Genomic DNA, 10,115 nt, shown 5'->3' with positions numbered 1-10,115 from the left:
CTCTGAACATGTGAGTTTTTGATTATGCACTAACCCTCTAATGAGTTTGTTTCGAGTTTGGTGTGGAGGAAGTTTTCAAGGGTCAAGAGAGGAGGATGATACAATATGATCAAGAAGAGTGAAAGCTCTAAGCTTGGGGATGCCCCGGTGGTTCACCCCTGCATATTTCAAGAAGACTCAAGCGTCTAAGCTTGGGGATGCCCAATGCATCCCCTTCTTCATCGACAAATTATCAGGTTCCTTCTCTTGAAACTATATTTTTATTCGGCCACATCTTATGTACTTTGCTTGGAGCGTCTGTGTGCTTTTGTTTTTGTTTTTGTTTTTGTTTGAATAAATGCTTGTGTGGGAGAGAGACACGCTCTGCTGGTTCGTATGAACACATGTGTTCTTAGCTTTTAATTTTCATGGCGAAGGTTGAAACTGCTTCATTAATTGTTATATGGTTGGAAACGGGAAATGCTACATGTGGTAATTGGTATAATGTCTTGAACAATGTGATACTTGGCAATTGTTGTGCTCATGATTAAGCTCTTGCATCATATACTTTGCACCTATTAGTGAATAAATACATAGAGCTTGCTTAAATTTGGTTTGCATAATTGGTCTCTTTAAGGTCTAGATAATTTCTAGTATTGAGTTTGAACAACAAGGAAGACGGTGTAGAGTCTTATAATGTTTACAATATGTCTTTTATGTGAGTTTTGCTGCACCGCTTCATCCTTGTGTTTGTTTCAAATAGCCTTGCTAGCCTAAACCTTGTATCGAGAGGGAATACTTCTCATGCATCCAAATACTTGAGCCAACCACTATGCCATTTGTGTCCACCATACCTACCTACTACATGGTATTTCTACGCCATTCCAAAGTAAATTGCTTGAGTGCTACCTTTAAACAATTCAAAATTTATTACCTCTGATTTGTGTCAATGTTTTATAGCTCATGAGGAAGTATGTGGTGTTTATCTTTCAATCTTGTTGGGCAACTTTCACCAATGGACTAGTGGCTTCATCCGCGTATCCAATAATTTTGCAAAAAGAGCTGGCAATGGGATTCCCAGTCCCAAATTAATTAATAAAAATAGACACTCCTCCATGGTATGTGATTGTTGGACGGCACCCGAAGGATTCGGTTAGCCATGGCTTGAGAAAGCAAAGGTGGGGAGGAGTGTCATCATAATAAAACTAAAATAAAAAGGCACTCCTTCATGGTATGAGATTGTTGGCAGGCACCCGAAGGATTCGGTTAGCCATTGTTTGTGAAAGAAAGGTTGGAAGGAGTGCCACACAAAAATAAAAAATGGGAGCCGCTCTTTGAAGGTTTGTCTGGCAAGGGGGTTAGAGTGCCCACTACCATTCATTGACAACAACAAACACCTCTCAAAATTTTACTTTTATGCTCTCTTGATGTTTTCAAAATCAAAGCTCTAGCACAAATATAGCAATCGATGCTTTCCTCTTTGAAGGACCTTTCTTTTACTTTTATGTTGAGTCAGTTCACCTATCTCTCTCTCCACCTCAAGAAGCAAACACTTGTGTGAACTGTGTATTGATTCCTACATACTTGCATATTGCACTTGTTATATTACTTTACATTGACAATATCCATGAGATATACATGTTATAAGTTGAAAGCAACCGCTGAAACTTAATCTTCCTTTGTGTTGCTTCAATACCTCTACTTTGAATTATTGCTTTATGAGTTAACTCTTATGCAAGACTTATTGATGCTTGTCTTGAAAGTACTATTCATGAAAAGTCTTTGCTATATGATTCATTTGTTTACTCATGTCATTTACCATTGCTTTGATCGCTGCATTCATTACATATGCTTACAATAGTATGATCAAGGTTATGATGGCATGTCACTCCAAAAATTATCTTTGTTATCGTTTACCTGCTCGGGACGAGCAGAAACTAAGCTTGGGGATGCTGATACGTCTCCGACGTATCGATAATTTCTTATGTTCCATGCCACATTATTGATGATATCTACATATTTTATGCATACTTTATGTCATTATTATGCGTTTTCCGGAACTAACCTATTGACGAGATGCCGAAGGGCCAGTTCCTGTTTTCTGCTGTTTTTTGTTTCAGAAATCCTAGTAAGGAAATATTCTCGGAATCGGACGAAATCAACGCCCAGCATCCTATTTTTCCACGAAGCTTCCAGAACACCCGAGAGTCGCCAGAGGGGAGCCCTGGTGGGCCCAGGAGGTAGGCCGGCGCGGCCCAGGCCCTGGCCGCGCCGCCTTACCCTCTCACCGCCTCTTCGACCCTCCGACTCCGCCTCTTCGCCTATATAAAGGTCCTCGACCTAAAACCTCGATACGAAAAAGCCACGGTACGAGAAACCATCCAGAGCCGCCGCCATCGCGAAGCCAAGATCTGGGGGACAGGAGTCTCTGTTCCGGCACGCCGTCGGGACGGGGAAGTGCCCCCGGAAGGCTTCTCCATCGACACCGCTGCCATCTCCACCGCCATCTTCATCAACGCTGTTGTCTCCCATGAGGAGGGAGTAGTTCTCCATCGAGGCTCGGGGCTGTACCGGTAGCTATGTTGTTAATCTCTCTCCTATGTACTTCAATACAATAATCTCATGAGCTGCCTTACATGATTGAGATTCATATGATGATGCTTGTAATCTAGATGTCATTATGCTAGTCAAGTGGATTTTACTTATGTGATCTCCGGAGACTCCTTGTCCCACGTGTGTAAAGGTGACAGTGTGTGCACCGTGTGGGTCTCTTAGGCTATATTTCACAGAATACTTATTCACTGTTATGAATGGCATAGTGAAGTGCTTATTTATATCTCTTTATGATTGCAATGTGTTTTGTATCACAATTTATCTGTGTGCTACTCTAGTGATGTTATTAAAGTAGTTTATTCCTCCTGCACGGTGTAAAGGTGACAGTGTGTGCATCGTGTTAGTACTTGGCGTAGGCTATGATTGTGATCTCTTGTAGATTATGAAGTTAACTATTGCTATGATGGTATTGATGTGATCTATGCCTCCTTTCGTAGTGTGAAGGTGACAGTGTGCATGCTATGTTAGTACTTGGTTTGGTTATGTTGATCTGTCATGCACTCTAAGGTTATTTAAATATGAACATCGAATATTGTGGAGCTTGTTAACTCCGGCATTGAGGGTTCGTGTAATCCTACACAGTTAGTGGTGTTCATCATCCAACAAGAGGGTGTAGAGTCTAGCATCTATTTATTTATTCTGTTATTGAAGGAGATATGCCCTAGAGGCAATAATAAAGTTGTTATTATTTATATCTTTATGTTTATGATAAATGTTTATATATCATGCTAGAATTGTATTAACCGAAACATTAGTACATGTGTGATATGTAGACAAACAAGAAGTCCCTAGTATGCCTCTTAAACTAGCTTGTTGATTAATGGATGATTAGTTTCATAATCATGAACATTGGATGTTATTAATAACAAGGTTATATCATTATATGAATGATGTAGTGGACACACCCAATTAAGCGTAGCATAAGATCTCGTCATTAAGTTATTTGCTATAAGCTTTCGATACATAGTTACCTAGTCCTTATGACCATGAGATCATGTAAATCACTTATACCAGAAAGGTACTTTGATTACACCAAACACCACTGCGTAAATGGGTGGCTATAAAGGTGGGATTAAGTATCCGGAAAGTATGAGTTGAGGCATATGGATCAACAGTGGGATTTGTCCATCCCGATGACGGATAGATATACTCTGGGCCCTCTCGGTGGAATGTCGTCTAATGTCTTGCAAGCATATGAATGAGTTCATAAGAGACCACATACCACGGTACGAGTAAAGAGTACTTGTCAGGAGACGAGGTTGAACAAGGTATAGAGTGATACCGAAGATCAAACCTCGGACAAGTAAAATATCGCGAGACAAAGGGAATTGGTAATATATGTGAATGGTTCATTCGATCACTAAAGTCATCGTTGAATATGTGGGAGCCATTATGGATCTCCGTATCCCGCTATTGGTTATTGGTCGGAGTGAGTACTCAACCATGTCCGCATAGTTCTCGAACCGTAGGGTGACACACTTAAAGTTGGATGTTGAAATGGTAGCACTTGAAATATGGAATGGAGTTCGAATATTTGTTCGGAGTCCCGGATGAGATCCCGGACATCACGAGGAGTTCCGGAATGGTCCGGAGAATAAGATTCATATATAGGATGTCATTTTATGTGAAATAAAATGTCGCGGAAGGTTCTATGGAAGGTTCTAGAAGGTTCTAGAAAAGTCCGGAAGAAACCACCAAGGAAGGTGGAGTCCACAAGGGACTCCACCTCCATGGCCGGCCAGCCCTAGATGGGGTGGAGTCCCAAGTGGACTCCACCATAGGGGCCGGCCACCCCCACATGGGAGGTGGGAATCCCACCTTTGGGTGGGAGTCCTAGTTGGGCTAGGTTTCCCCCTCCTATGGAAGGTTTTGGTTTCGGGTCTTATTCGAAGACTTGGACACCAACACTTGGGATCCACCTATATAATGAGGGGCCAAGGGAGGGGGCCGGCCACCCCAAGACCACAAGCTGGCCGCCCCCCATAGAGTGGCCGGCCACCCCTCCCAAACCCTAGCCAAGCTCCTCCACTCCATATTGCCCGCGTAGCTTAGCGAAGCTCCGCCGGACTTCTACACCGCCACCGACACCACGCCGTCGTGCTGTCGGATTCAAGAGGAGCTACTACTTCCGCTGCCCGCTGAACGGGAGGTGGACGTCGTCTTCATCAACAACCGAACGTGTGACCGAGTACGGAGGTGCTGCCCGTTCGTGGCGCCGGAACCGATCGTGATCAAGATCTTCTACGCGCTTTTGCAAGCGGCAAGTGATCGTCTACCGCAGCAACAAGAGCCTCATCTTGTAGGCTTTGGAATCTCTTCAAGGGTGAGACTCGATACCCCCTCGTTGCTACCGTCTTCTAGATTGCATCTTGGCTTGGATTGCGTGTTCGCCGTAGGAAAATTTTTGTTTTCTATGCAACGTTATCCTACAGTGGTATCAGAGCCGTGTCTATGCATAGATGGTTGCACGAGTAGAACACAATGGTTTGTGGGCGTTGATGCTCTTGTTATCTTTAGTTTGAGTACTTTGCATCTTTGTGGCATAGTGGGATGAAGCGGCTCGGACTAACTTTACATGACCGCGTTCATGAGACTTGTTCCTCGTTCGACATGCAACTTGTATTGCATAAGAGGCTTTGCGGGTGTCTGTCTCTCCTACTATAGTGAAGATTCAATTTACTCTTCTATCGAAAACATTAGTATCAACGTTGTGGTTCATGTTCGTAGGTAGATTAGATCTCTCTCGAAAACCCTAAACCACGTAAAATATGCAAACCAAATTAGAGACGTCTAACTTGTTTTTGCAGGGTTTGGTGATGTGATATGGCCATGATATGATGATGAATATGTATGAGATGATCATTATTGTATTGTGGCAACCGGCAGGAGCCTTATGGTTGTCTTTAATTTTCATGTTGAGTAGTATTTCAAAGTAGTTGTAATAGTTGCTACATAAGGTGAACAACCATGAAGACGGCGCCATGAACCTTGACGCTACGCCGACGATGATGGAGATCATGCTCGTTGATGATGGAGATCATGTCCGTGCTTTGGAGATAAAGATCAAAGGCGCAAAGACAAAAGGGCCATATCATATCACATATGAACTGCATGTGATGTTAATCCTTTTATGCATCTTATTTTGCTTAGATCGCGACGGTAGCATTATAAGATGATCCCTCACATTAATATCAAGATAATAAAGTGTTCTCCCCTCGTATGCACCGTTGTAACAGTTCGTCGTTTCGAAGCATCTCGTGATGATCGGATGTGATAGATTCAACGATTCACATACAACGGGTGTAAGCCATGTTGCACACGCGGAATACTTGGGTTTGCTTGACGAGCCTAGCATGTACAGACATGGCCTCGGGACAACGGAAACCGAAAGGTTGAACACGAGTCATATGGATGATATGATCAATATGTTGATGTTCACCATTAAAGCTACATCATCTCACGTGATGATCGGTTTTGGTGTAGTGGATATGGATCGTGTACCACTTAACAACTATGAGGGATGTTGTATTAAGTGGGAGTTCATTAGTAATTAGATTAAAACATGAACTAATTATCATAAACATAGTCTGAGTAGTATTTTGAATTAATTTTGTAGTATTGGCATCCGTTTACTTCTATGCGCTAGTCTTATAATTGAGATAGAAATACTGTTAAAATCTGACAAGAAACTTTACGGATTGGTACCGTATTGTTAAAGAATCAAGAATTGATTAAGTCCTATTGCAAACTTTTAGTAAACCTCACATTGTTGATTCAAAGAGCTATGGTTTCAATTAGTACCTAAAGTTATCTTGTCTCCGTGAAACTTAAAATTCAAATCTGTTTGAAAAGTACGGAGCTGAAAATTTAGTTTTCAGAAATAATCAAGGTATGAGATATATGTGATATCTAAGACCTTATTACAAGATGATAGAATACAATTTGGTGAGACTACATGAACTCATAAGTTTTATGGGAATGTACAAAGGTTGAAGACGCAAGGCGTCACAATCCTCCAACTATTGGGGCACTAACGATATTCGCATATCCATGAAGTGACCATCCTTAATATGCACCGTTACTAAAACTCGTCGTTTCGAAGCATCACGTGATGATCGGGTGTGATAGATTCTACGTGTGCATACAACGGGTGCAAGCTAGATTTGCACATGCAAATACCAAGGTTAAAACTTTACGAGCCTAGCATGTACAGACATGGTCTCGAAAAGTCGTCATGATATGATGGATAAAATTATGAGTGAAATTGTTCATCATATTACAAAGTTACTAATAGTGAAATCTGGAACACTTGTCATATGATGATCAACTTCAAAGTAAGAACCTCAAGGTTATTGGTATTTGACCAACAAACCTAGAAGTTATTAATGTTGAAGTGTTTTTCTGAATAATGAGGAAAGCTAAAAGAGAAACTGCAAAAGATATTTTGGCAAAAAGAAAAGAAAAGACTAGAAAGTCTAGCTCAGGTGTATATAAATGATATACATGTTATGGTTGTATTCCTAGTTAAGTCACACAATGAAATTCTTGGGTATTAGTACCATATTGGTTGGTATGAAGTGTCATACAAAACAACGCAATACAAGAATACAATGGCCTAAGTGACTGACAAGGAATATGATAGAAAAGCACGTCTGGAACAAAATAAAGTGTTATTATATTCGTCGTTGGCATTCTATCTAGCCCTTAGAATTTATAATAAAGAACTTAATAATTGTTATTTTGCTCTGGTCAAATAAAAACAATGAGTTGTTCAAATTATGACATTACTCCATGTACGATGGATAAGTTATTATAAATCTTAAAGGTGAAACACACATACATAAAACTGACGCTAAAATGCCATAAGGCAAATGATTTGAATTCCACTTATTTGTGGAACCGCCATTTAGGTCATGTTAGAAAGGAACGCATGAAGGAACTCCATGCAAATGGATTTTTGGAGTCATTTGATTTTTTAATCATTTGGCACTTGCAAATCTTTTCTAAAGAGAATGATTAAAATACCGTTCATAGGCCAAGAGTTGAACGGGCAACTAACTTTGTGAAAATATACATGATGATGTATGTGGTTCACTAGGCATAGTTGTGTGCGGGAGATTCTTCTATTTCATGAAAACCTTCAAACAATGAATTGAGTATATATGTGGATATATTCAATAAGGAAAAGTTTGAAACATTTGAATAGGATTCAAATAAATTTCAGCATGAAGTGGAAATCATCATAATAGAAAAGTCAAATATCTATGATTGGATCATGGTGGAAATATTTGAATTACGAGTTTTAGCGAACATCTAAGAGAGTTATGAAATTGTTCTACAACTCACATTTCTTGGAGTATTATAATGATGATATAGTATCCAAGATATGTATCCAAACCTTGTTGGATTAATGATGAGATAAAAATATTATGACGCCATTATATTTTTGTGGATTATGCTTTAGTGACTACCGCTTTTTACACTGAATAGAGCATCATCATGATCCGTTGAAATGACACCATACGAGTTATGGCATGGGTATGAAACCTGATAGTCTTTTCTTAAATTTTGGTATGCATAGCATAAGTAAATAAGTTTACAACCAAAAATCGGATGAATGTCTTTGTTGGTTATCCCAGAGAATTGATTGGGAATTCTTCCCACTATGGAGACAAAGACAAAAGTGTTTGTCAATGTTTCTTATTTCCAAGAAATTGTTTCTAGTGAAGTTTTTGAGTGGGAGGACAATATAGTTTGATAAGGTTTATGAACCTGAGCATAATGATCAGAGTAGCGCAGCATCGGAATTTGTTTCGGAAGCGGCCACGACGATCATGGCTCCCATCACTACAAAGTGTTTTAGCCATGGAGATCGAAGTACATATTGAACCTTGTAGGTATGGTTTACTTTGTGATCAAATAAATGATTTGTGAACAAAGGATTGATTTTGAACAATGATAAACCAACTACAAACAAAGAAGTTATGATGGGCCCTGACTCCGTTAAAATGGCTATACGCCATGAAATCCAAGATAGATGAATACTTTATGAAAGTAAATAGATCTATGAAATTGATAGACTTGGATGAAATATCCTTGAAGAAAGCTTGACTTGTCGAAAAATTGTTTACGACAAAATTCAAAGAGTTGAATACGATAAGATTAGATCTTCCGTAGCAATGCTTATAGTCTATGTGGATTATTCTAGTAATCACTACATATTTCTTTTATGGGATATGCTAGTAGGATGGCAAAATACACTACTTAACAGAAGTATGTATACAAGATACAACCAAGAGTTTTGCTGGTCCGTGGAATACTAGATAGCTATACAAGCTTCAATTGGATGAAGTAAGTATCACGGAGTTGGAATCTTCACCAGATGAAATAGTCAAAGAGTTTTTGATTTCATCAGAGACGATGAGGAGGCTTGCATTTGCAAGCAATTAAGTGGGAGCGCTAAGACACATTTATAATACTTTATGTAGGTGACATATAGTTGGTTATAAATGATGTAATTATATACTTGATTAAAAAAGGTTTCATTGAGAATTAACTTCAATGAAAGGATATGGACTGAAACAAATTTAGTGTCAAGATCTATGAAGATAGATTGAAACACATAAATAAGTTTAAGTCAAAGTACATATGATGGATATTGAAGTAGTTCAATATAGAAATATTAAGAAAATGTTCTTGTCATGTGAAGTTTTAACAAGACTTGAGTGTATATGACACTCGATGAGTAAAAACACATGAGTGATTTTAGATCACGAATAATATGTACACAATCAGATATCATGTGCTATAAAGTGTTATGAGCATATACCAGAATGATTCATATGATGATCATTGGACAACAGTAAGAATATCCTTGAGTACTTTAGAAGAACTAAGGATATATATATATATTTTTGTATGAAGAAATGACAAACAAATCGTTGTAAGATGTTACACCAATATTGTTTTTGTCACATATAAAATATAATTTCAATCTCAAATTAGACTAAGTGTTGTTTAAAAGGTAGCACAATGAGCTAGAAGTTGTCTATGCTAGATTTAGAAGAGTTCTAAATATTGTGACGGATTCTACAAACGAAGGCAGAGTATGTCATTTGTTTTGACAAATGACTGAGGATGTTGAGTCAAGAAGTTCTTTGAGAACTTGGTGTAGTTCCGATAGTGTCAGAACTTTGAAGCTATATTGTATGTGACAATATTAGTGACTTATTTCAGACCGCGGAATTAAGGTTCCACCATAAGATCAAACATATTTAATACCAACTCATTTGGAAATGAGTGATGCGTTGAGACGCAAATGAATTACAAAATACATACGGTTCTGAGCATGTCAGATCCGTTGACTAAAACCTCTCCCGTGAGCAAAACATGATAAAGCACCGGAAGGCCAAGGTGTTATATCTTTACAAATGTAAACTAGATTATTGACTCTAGTGCAAGTGGGAGACTGAAGGAGATATGCCCTAGAGGCAATAATAAAGTGGTTATTATTTATATCTTTA

Source organism: Lolium perenne, chromosome 3 (assembly GCF_019359855.2).
Source record: "Lolium perenne isolate Kyuss_39 chromosome 3, Kyuss_2.0, whole genome shotgun sequence".
Lineage (NCBI taxonomy): Eukaryota > Viridiplantae > Streptophyta > Magnoliopsida > Poales > Poaceae > Lolium > Lolium perenne.
The sequence above is the reverse complement of the archived record's forward strand: the minus strand, read 5'-3'. Positions refer to the sequence as shown.